General features: G+C 38.7%; 1 long non-coding RNA gene across 1 annotated transcript in view; it reads right to left on the bottom strand.

The window, feature by feature from the left end:
- Positions 1 to 652: 652 nt before the first annotated feature.
- The window catches only part of LOC123645002, a 72,709-nt gene continuing 63,149 nt past the window's right edge, over positions 653 to 10,212 (bottom strand). Inside the window, exons 4-5 of the long non-coding RNA XR_006737362.1 lie at positions 5,565 to 5,847; positions 653 to 777 (exon numbers count right to left, since the gene is read on the bottom strand). This is a non-coding gene — a long non-coding RNA (uncharacterized LOC123645002). The remainder of the gene's footprint in view (positions 778 to 5,564; positions 5,848 to 10,212) is intronic.

Raw genomic sequence — 10,212 nt, 5'->3', positions numbered from 1 at the left:
GTCTTCATGTAAACATAGAATTTGTCTGCTTATCATTTTTTCCTGATTCCTCTTCTAACCTTTAATGATATTGGCTTCATCTTCCGATCTAAAAGCTGTGGCTCCTTTTCTCTCAGCTAAGAGGATGATCAACTTACTCTGGTTTTCTTTTCAGTTATCCCCAAGATAAAGAGAAAAGACCAGAATTGCAAGTTTTCATAAGTAAAAAACCTACTGAAAGAGCAGATATGGGAGAACTGTGCAGAGGGGAATTATTTTGCTTCTTGCAGGCTAAATCAACTTGCAAGGTACTAGATAAAAGTATAAAACAGCAGTGACCTCATAAATGTAAACTTTTGCTGAGGCATTAAGTACATCTCTAGCTTTGTCCTTTGTGTTTGAGTATGGGGTTGTAATCAGTATTTTGCTCTGATTCCTGATTTCTGATCCTTAGTCTAGGATTTTTGAGGCAGCAAAGACATGAAAGACATCATTTAAGTTCCATCTTGGTGATGATGAGTGGCCAGGACGGCAGAAAACTAAAACAGGTCACTGGTAATCAATATTGGCAATCAAATGTTTGGAAACAACAATATAACACAAATGGATAAAAATATAGCTTATCCAAATGCAAACATACTCACCTGTATGCTCTTTGATGTAGGTACAAAAATACAAAATTATATTCACTTGTACTCACCCTTTGGCTCACGTACACTCACATGTGACACATGATAGACCAGGATAGATTCAGAAACACAGCTCCCCCAAATTCGTTGACTGAAGTTGACAAATCCCCTGGATAGAGCACAAACTTGTAAGTATATTTAGGCTCACACAGTCCCAACATACACTCATAAAAACATGCTACAGCTGTGCCATGGTCAGCATTCAGAATCCCTCAGCCATGCAATAAGTCCACACTCTGTTATATGCACTTATCTGCAATGTAATTGTATAATATGATCAATTTTATCCTTAAGTATTTTGTCTCTTTTCACTGATTAACAGCTAAGTTCCCATAGAAACTTATTTTGACAATCTTATTGATGAAAGATTCACAAGAAAAATTAAAATAAAAACTGAAGCACACTTCAAATAGCTGAGTGCAAAATATTGAATCATCTTTTACTACCACAGAAATTTCTAAGTTACTGTTTAGTCTTCTAGTACTCTTCTGAAAGTTGAGTTTTCTTGAGCACTTTTAGAACAGGGCAGTCATTCATGTGAATAGTAGCATTTTCCCCTTTGCTTTGGATTATGGTCTGAATAAAAGTACTTTGAAAGCTTGGAAATATTTCTACACTAATTAAAGCATATTAACACTTCAGGCAAAGTGTAGGCATGTGAAGTTGCTATTCAATTTTAGGAACTAAGTACCTTAGGGAAGAAATAAAAACTTGTGGTATTAAGTAGTATACGCTTGAAAGAGTTAAGGAATAAAAAGGTCAACATAAAATAAAATGTATGTTGGGAATTCAGGAAAAGCCCACAAACTTGCATAAATAAAAATCTTCATCTGTAATAACTAAAACTATTGACATTGTTAGCTATGACATAACAGAGTGTTTATTCAAAGGTCCTTTGTAAGGTTCATTTTAGGTTTTGCTTTGTATTAAAATATGGAGTTTCATATATGTTCATTATACTATTCCCCTGCTGGTTTGAGTACTAATGCAAATGCATAAGGCTTGATGTCCCTTCAAAACAATTGGGATTTTAACCTTCAGTTCACCTACTGATGTCACTTATGTCTCATGAAGGAAGACAAAATTAACCTTAAAATCCAAGGCCCACGTATTAATTCTATATGCTGTTCAACACCTACATGAGAGTGAATCTGATTATAAATTATATTCAGAAGCCTTCCTCTTTTATGTTTTCAGATTAAATCCTTGTGATAAACATTTCAAAGTCCACGGTTGGTAAAGTACTACATTTCAGCAGTCAGTGAACCATAACACCGCTGTTAGACACAATTGCTCTCTGAGTTGATAAAAAAAAAAAAAAAAAAAAACAACAACAGCTGTGTCTAAAGCAGAGGTCTTACTTGGTCAGGAGTGTCCTGCAGACATCAAGAGTAGCAAAGAGACTAAAAGATCAGGTGACCACTACAGAGTACATTAGCTTTCCATTTCATGGTCCACCAAGTTAGAACATCCAGATAGTAATAATTATTACATTTTTAATTAATAATAATATTATCTTTTCAGGAATGGCTTACTCAACCTCGATTTTCTCCTCTTTCTAGTTGAAAAGCTGGAAAGCTAAAATATCTATTGCCTAGACTCCCTTGCAAGTAGGGTTTGATATGCAAATTAAGTTCCACGATGTTAATGTGCTCAGATAATTAGTGGAAGATACCACTGAGGCAAAGACCATCTTCCTGACTCTTGGCTGTTGCTGCTGGCTAGTGCAGCCATGGAAACATGAGGCTTCCCTACAGAAACTTTACATTATTCATCCTCCAGTTTCTTGGGTATACAGAAGCAATAGCAGCAACAGTGAATTCCTGATTTAACTTCCCTGGATAACAATTTTAATTGACCCTTCTCCAGGTTTCTCAGACAGTTGGGGAAGCAGTGGATGTAGTTCTTGCTCTGACATGGGTCTAATGGTGGTCCAACAGTATCATCTTTTGCATGTTTATGGAATTTATCTGGGGGGCTCATCTTAGAACCGGCTTCTTTAGCCCTTCCAATAAATTTGTAAGCCCCAAAATCCCTGAAGTAAATCTCTACTTGCATAAAATACCTGGAGTGGTTTCTGCTTCATGCCCTGAACCCTGATTGACACCTTACCTTTTTGTTGCTGTATACTGTTTACAAAATTGGCTGTGTGATGTAGTGAAAAGGAGGCTTTATAATTGTATTCACATCCTGGTCTCACCATGTATTAGCCAGGAGGTCATTTAACCTCCCAGGCTCAGTTTTCTTATTTCTAGAGTGAGAGAAATAATAATTACCTCCAGGGCTGAATATACCTATATTAAATTATACCTCATAAATAGAGTTCCTCTCCCAGAATAAAGAATGGATGGAGTTGGTACTCAAAGACTCAGCCCCCTACTCTTTCATATACATCAGGTCATTTATATGGAGTCTCATTCCACGAATGTTAGATACTCAGAAATTTCTTTTCCCCTTTCCTGTTCACATATGTAATCTCATTTATCTTATATTTTTATCATAAAATAAATATTAGTTTTTCTCCTGAATCTATGAATCTGAGTACCTACCAGATGAATATTAGATTTTCAATAAATAAATTTGATTAATCTATACCAAAACTTATTACCACAAAATTATCAGTTTATAAATATTGACTCATGGGCTCTTTCATGCACTATCCAGAGAATGTCCGGGGAAAACCACTCAAAAAGCCAAGGTTTATAAATCAGACTCCAACAAGCTGCCCAACCATGGGCTATTATTTCCTGTGAAAAGCTAAAAACTGGTGCTTGCTGCCTTTTCTTCAACATTTCTTATGCCTTAAACCTAACAATCTTTGAGGTAGGTACTATTAAGTAATTAAGAGTATGGATGGGGTCCAGCCACTTCTAAACAGGTGACCCTAGGCAAGTTTTCTAGCTTCTTTAAAAGTCCCAATCCCTCTGCATGAGGATAATAAAAATTTCTATCTGCCAGGGCTGTGTGAGAATCAAATAAGCCACTTTGGTGTTATTATTCCTCTTAACATTCTACATGCTGGAATCTCTGTTACCTAGTCCTAAGAGAAAATATTCCCATACAGCAACCAGCTTTCTTAAACTCCTTTGTCTCTTGAAAGTCACTGCAATCAAAATCTTCCTGCTTGTGCTAATGAACCTGGAAAAATTCAACTGCTTCCCTTAACTTTCTCTTACCTTTCCTCCCTTCCCTTTAGATTTTGAATTCAATCGTGATTGCTTCCATCCAAGATACCCATCTGCCTTTAGATACCCCACCATGGCCCCCCATTCACTGGACACAAACCAAAAAGGACACCTGTCCTAGGTGATTTCTCTTGCTTTCTGCACTAGGGAGTTAAGACAATCCTCATCCTGATGTGCTGTCCTTTGGCAGCCAGCTGGGTCAAGTTCTCCATTAGCAACTTTCAAGGGTTCAACCCATCAAGACAAGATCAGATGAGCATTTTTCTTGATAAACTGAGCTTGTTCATCCTGTCCTCTGAATAGACAAGCCAATTATTATTCACTCATTGCTTCAACAAAAGTTTATGAGTGCTCCCTATGACACAGATTGAGCTAAATTCTAGGTGTAAAGGATGAATGAGATAGTCTTCTTAGTCTCAAGAAGGTCATAATCTAGTATGGTTAGTCCTTGGTAAACAAAGCCATACTTTGATGTCCTTTCTCATTAGAAGCAACATATTTTCACTTATGTTTTTTTGCCTCATGAATGTCTAAACATAAATGATATACATTTATGCCAAACCACATTCTTTTTTATTCTGTGTCCTGACCAGGACTTTTCTAGAATAATACTTGCCCTGTAGCTGTTATTCCAGTAAAAATCTGGAAACCTCTTTTTCCTGTTATTTCTCACATGGCTTGCATTTGCTTACAGAACAGAGCTATCAGGAACCGTATTTTGTTATGCCAAATTAATGCTTCATAAACTTATTTTAAAGCCCCAGTCTCCCCCAGATCAGTACAGATTCAACACACTTTTGAATCCAACAGTTTTCTTTCTATTAGGGTAAATCTCACTAAAGGAAAAGTATGCTGAGGTTAACATGAAATAATATGATAGTTACCAGGATGATTTAAAATGCACAAAAATATGTTTTCCACCCAGATGTTATGGCCACTGACATTTCACTACTAGAGATTCATTCCTTTAGACTGTGTTTCTTACCCTTGGCTTTAAGTGCTGGCAGCATTATACTAATTCACACTGAAGAGTCAAAGGGTTATGTTCCAACAAGGACTTCACTGCTATGGATGCTTTAGTGAAGATTTTTCTTCATTATTTTTAGTAATACTACCAACCATTTATTGATTGCCTCATGTGCAATAAGGTGCTACTCATTTCACAGTTCTATTATTTGATCATCCTGTACAACCCCGTACGACAGGTCTCTTATCATCCATATTTTACAGAAGAGCGGAAGTGCGGGAGAGTAGTTAAAGAGCACTGGCTCTGAGAAGAAATGGAAATAGTTAAAATTTCACATTCATTATTTAGTAGCAATGTGTCCTTGGAAAACTTACAGTTCCTTCACCTATAAAATAAAGGCAATGGTATTTTCCTCCTGAGCTTGTTATAAGAGTAAATAAGTGTCTGATACAGAGTGAGTCTGAAATACAGAGGCAATATAAGGATGGATAAAAGAAACAATGATCAGAGGTCAAGCAACTTGTCCAAGACACAGCAAATAAGGTTCCCAGAGTCTGGACTACCTCTGCTAGAGTATGGTGTTTTTTGCAAAGAGTATGCATGTCTGTATATCTGAGTCCTTCCAAAACAAAAATTTGGATGAATAAATATAAAACAGAAAGGCAATAGTCACTACAATAATAGCAACATCAAACACAGTGCAAAATTAACTGATTTCCCTCAAAATGGGCCGTCTTTCCTCACCTGTAGCATTAAGGTCAGCTGTGGATGCAGCAACTGCAGCCTCGTTTCTCTTCTTGGCTTCATGTGGATTGGTTTCCCAGTCAATCTGTGACGCTAATTCTCCTCTGTCGGGAGCTCCATGAGTCAGTGCCGACACCAAGGCTGAGTCACGTTGGAAAAGCAATGATGCAGTCCCGAGACACTGGAGATAGCAATTAAAAATGACCTTTGTTGGTAAATTCGGTGACTCCATGCCACTGGCTCCATACCTTCAACTTAGCATCAGCAAAAAAGGTACTATTACCTGTTTCACGAGGAAAAAAATGCAAGTGTTAAGAAAGTTATGATTATATAAATGAGGAGAAGATGGAGAGAATAAGGCTCCTACTCGTGCTGTGACTGGTACTGAATATAAACCTTCAATTTTGCTTTTTAGTTTGTTCACCTTGGCACTGCAGAAAGTTGTTTATTTCCAAAGAGTCCCTTTCTCACAGAGTTCCTTTCTCTCTTATTGACATCCTTTTTATCATCTAGCAATTTATATTGCCCCCCCAGACCTAGTCTTTTGTGCCTGATATTTTTCTAGAACTATAAAAATAATCAAACATAAATTTCATGAAAAATTTTGCTTTCTTCTACTATTACCTCCTGAAGGGACATGAGAGATCGTCCATCTCTCCATTATTTTATTATTTTAACAAGACCTCTTTTCCCTTTATAACACTAAGACTGTGTGATACTCTTCCCTAATGTTCTTCCTCAGGCTTGAACAAGTCTGATAACTCAGCTTCCAAAGTAAGAAAAGGAAGTTGAAACCATCAAGCAGCTTTCTCATTACTGAACATTCTGTTTTTCGAAGAAGAAAACCTTTCCTTTCGGTAGAAAATGCCAGTTGGTTCTGACAAACGCTTGTGAAATTTATGTCTTCTTGAAAATAGCAACTATCTTAAAATTCACAAATTTCTTCACAGATTATAAGAAATTAGTTGGAATAGGTGTGCTCTTAAAGGCCAAACTTCCTGAGCTCTAGCTCTGTGTTTCCAGCTGTCTCTCCGGCATCATCATCCTCATCATGTGGAAGTCCTGCCAAAACCTCACATTCAACTTGTTCAGAACTGAAATCTCCACCCTATCCTCCAACCTTCCTCTCATAGAAAAGGGCGTCCCTAACTTGCCTTGCAGATGTCTTCAGATTCTCCCTCCCCCTCACCACTGAGACCCAGTTCACCATCAAGTACTCTCAGCTCTTCATGTCAGTAGCTCTTGCCTCTGTCTCCTTCTTCCCATCCTCACTACTCAGCCCTCACCATCTCTCACATGACCTATTGCAGGAACCTCACCAAGGGTATTCTTGCCTACGCTAATAGTTTTCATGCAGTCACCAGCATCATCTTTCTGAAATACAGAATTTTCCAGCTGCCTACAGAATGTTGTCAAGACATAGCCTGGTACCCAGCTTCCTCCCTGGTTACATCTCATAACATCCTCCCCTCACATTGGATGCTCCAGCCATGCTGGAAAATTCAGTGTTGTGCAAACACACTTCACACTTCCTAATTCTCTTCCTTTGCTGATGGTGTCTCCTATTCCTGGATACCTAACCCACCCATCCCATTAGTCAGAGTCTTCCCTCCTTCTCAATGCCTCCCCTAACTTTTCTCTTAGAGATGGGGTCTCACTATGTGGCCCAGGCTGGAGTACCATGGCTATTCACAGGCATGATCACAGCACACTAAAGTCTCAAACTCCTGGGCTCACACTCAGGTAATAGTTTGGTAATCCTCCCACCTCAGCTTCCCAAGGAGCTGAGTTATTGGAACTATAGGTGCCTGCCAGCGCGCCTGGCTCCCTCTGCTTTTTCAAAGTAATATTACTCTTTCTCTTCTTAACGCCCCCGGTGAACATTAAATTTCTTCATAGCAGCCAGTGTGATCTTTCTCATAAAACGCATCAAATAATATCATTTCCCTGCTTAAATTTTATGGGCTTCCACTAAACTCAGAATAATAGATTAGCCACGTCAAAGTGTGGTGTACAAGGATCCGCATTTTTTTGGTTCCTACCTGCATCTCTAGATCTCATGTGTACCACTGTTCTCCCTGCTCTCTGTGTTCCTGTCACACAGTCTCATTTTTGTTCTGCAAAACTCCAAGTTCATCCCTGCCTCATGGTCTCTGCACTACCGCTCCTTCTGCCTAGAATACACTTTCCATGTACTTAACTTGACTTCTTTAGGTCTACAGAAGAGCACTCCATTAAAAGTAGTCAACACTGGCCAGGTGTGGTGGCTCACACCTGTAATCCCAGCATTTTGGGAATCGGAGGCGGGAGAAATGCTTGGGGCTGGGAGTCCAAGACCAGTCTGGGTAAAATAGTGAAAGGCCATCTTTACAAAAAATAAAAAAAATTAGCTGTGCATGGTGGCATGTGCCTATAGTCCTAGCTGCTTGAGAAGCTGAGGCAAGAGGATTGCTTGAGCCTGGGAGTTGGAGATTGCAGTGAGCTATGATTGCACCACTGCACTCCAGCCTGGGTGACAGAGTGAGACCCTGTCCCCCAAAAAAGAAAAAATAAATTTAAAAAAAGAAAGTACTCATCACCAACTCACTATCACAAAACTCTCTTCATTTTCTTTCTAGCCCATCACTATCTGTATCTAAAACTATTTTATGTGCATATTTCCTTTATGTTCTTGTCTGTCTCCTTCTAACAACATGTAAGCCCCTTGAGGACAGGCTGTTTATGGCTTTGTTCATCACCAAATCCTCAGCACCTAATAAAGAGCCTGACACATTCCATAAGAAATCAAAACCACAGCATTTATCATGTATTACCCTGTATTTCTGTAAGTGGTATACATGTCCATCTTTTTCCCTAGACTGTAACTTTCTTGAAATCAGGGTCTATGTATTAATTATATTTATATTCCCCCACAGCACCTAGCATATTGATCTGTCATAGCAGATATTCAATAAAGTTTTCTGATTGGAATTTTTTTTAATTTAAATGAGTTATGTAACTCTACCCCTCACTGGGCTACATTCATCTCTACAAATGTAAAGAGCATTGGGCCCAGTAAACATCAACCCACTGCCACTTAAGAGCTGTGTGACTACTGTCAAGTTGCTAAACTTCTCTGAATCTCTGCTCATATGAAAAACAGGGATGATAAAAATACCTCTGCCTAATTCCAGGGTAATTGTGAGGATTAAGTTAAATCATATATGTTCTTTTTTCTAATTAAGCTGCAAGCTGTTAAAGGGCAGCAATAATAATTGCTGCTTTTTTGCCCCACATATGTAGAATAGCCTCATACTCTGCGCACATAGATCAATCAATAATAGCCATCATTTATTGACTAGCTATTATGAAACACTGTAATAAGCACCTTTCATATGAGGCACCTTAATTTAATCCTTAAAACCACCATGTCTTGGGATCCCCATTTTGTAAATGAGAAAAAAAAAATGGCAACTACAGAGGATAGGAAACTTGTATAAGACCATACAGTTAGTCACTGGCAATGCTGGGATTTGATAGCAAATCTGTGTAAACAAGTAAGTATAAGTCCTAATATTTATCATAGTTTTAACCAGTCAAGATCCACTCATTTCTTTGGAGTTCCTTGATAAATTTCTGCCTTGATAAATTCTGGTGTCTGCTAGAACCCTAGAAAATCCCTGAAGGCTTTTTCCTTCAATTTCTCCCACTCACGATTCCAGTACAGCTAAGGAGCAAGCCCATGGCCTGAATTTGGCCCTGTTCTTCCAGGACACTGAGTCTTGATCCGGGTGAAAGTGGAAAGAGGAAAGAGAGAGGTCATCCTTACCAGCAATGGCTGTGGTGCAACACTGTCCTGCAGAATTCCACCACTGAGAACTTCTGGGGCTACCTTTTCTTTCCTAAGCCTGGTCCTCCAGTACTCTCTTCCTTTCAGTGAGTTCCCTGAGATCCTTCCCACAAATTGTTTTTGTTATTAAATTGCCCAGTTTCTGTTGCTAGCCTAAACACAACACCGACTGATATAATATGCAAGAAGAAAAATGATATGAACATATAATGAATTCTCAGAAAAGATTTAATGAAGAAGTAATCAATATGCTAATAAATAAATGATCCCTATTCATATGTAAGGGTGTAAAATATTAAATAATAGGCCAAGTACTACATAAAAATGCATCACAAAGAGGAAATGTCACAAGATAGTTTATGATTAATTGCCAAATTAATAGCCCAAGCTGCACATGCTAGAGGAGATCACAAACAACACAGCAAGCTTGAACGATCCAGGGAGGCTACAAAGCTCAATAAATACTTGTTGAATGAAGTCGTGATATCATTCCCTTAGGCAAACCTGAGGAGACTAATGAATGCAATCTACTTCTCTTAGAGACACAAACCGTGGGGTGTGGGAATGACTCGGCACACAGTCATTTGAACTACTACTCTTCTTCAGGACTATGCCATTCAGCAAAGGCATGTTACAGAAAGACAGGGGTCTGCCACCATGGTCGTAAGTGCAAGTACTTCCAGTCAACATACCTGTATCAAGTGGCCACAGGGGCCCAGATATCGGATGAGGTGCTAGGAACACACAGAGGAGTAGAATTCAGACACTGGAAGTACATCATCTAAGTGGAGAACAGAGACACAGATAGAATATTGTGAA

Source organism: Lemur catta, chromosome 9 (genome assembly GCF_020740605.2).
Source record: "Lemur catta isolate mLemCat1 chromosome 9, mLemCat1.pri, whole genome shotgun sequence".
Classification (NCBI taxonomy): Eukaryota; Metazoa; Chordata; class Mammalia; order Primates; family Lemuridae; genus Lemur; species Lemur catta.
This window is presented reverse-complemented; position numbering and strand designations above follow the sequence as displayed.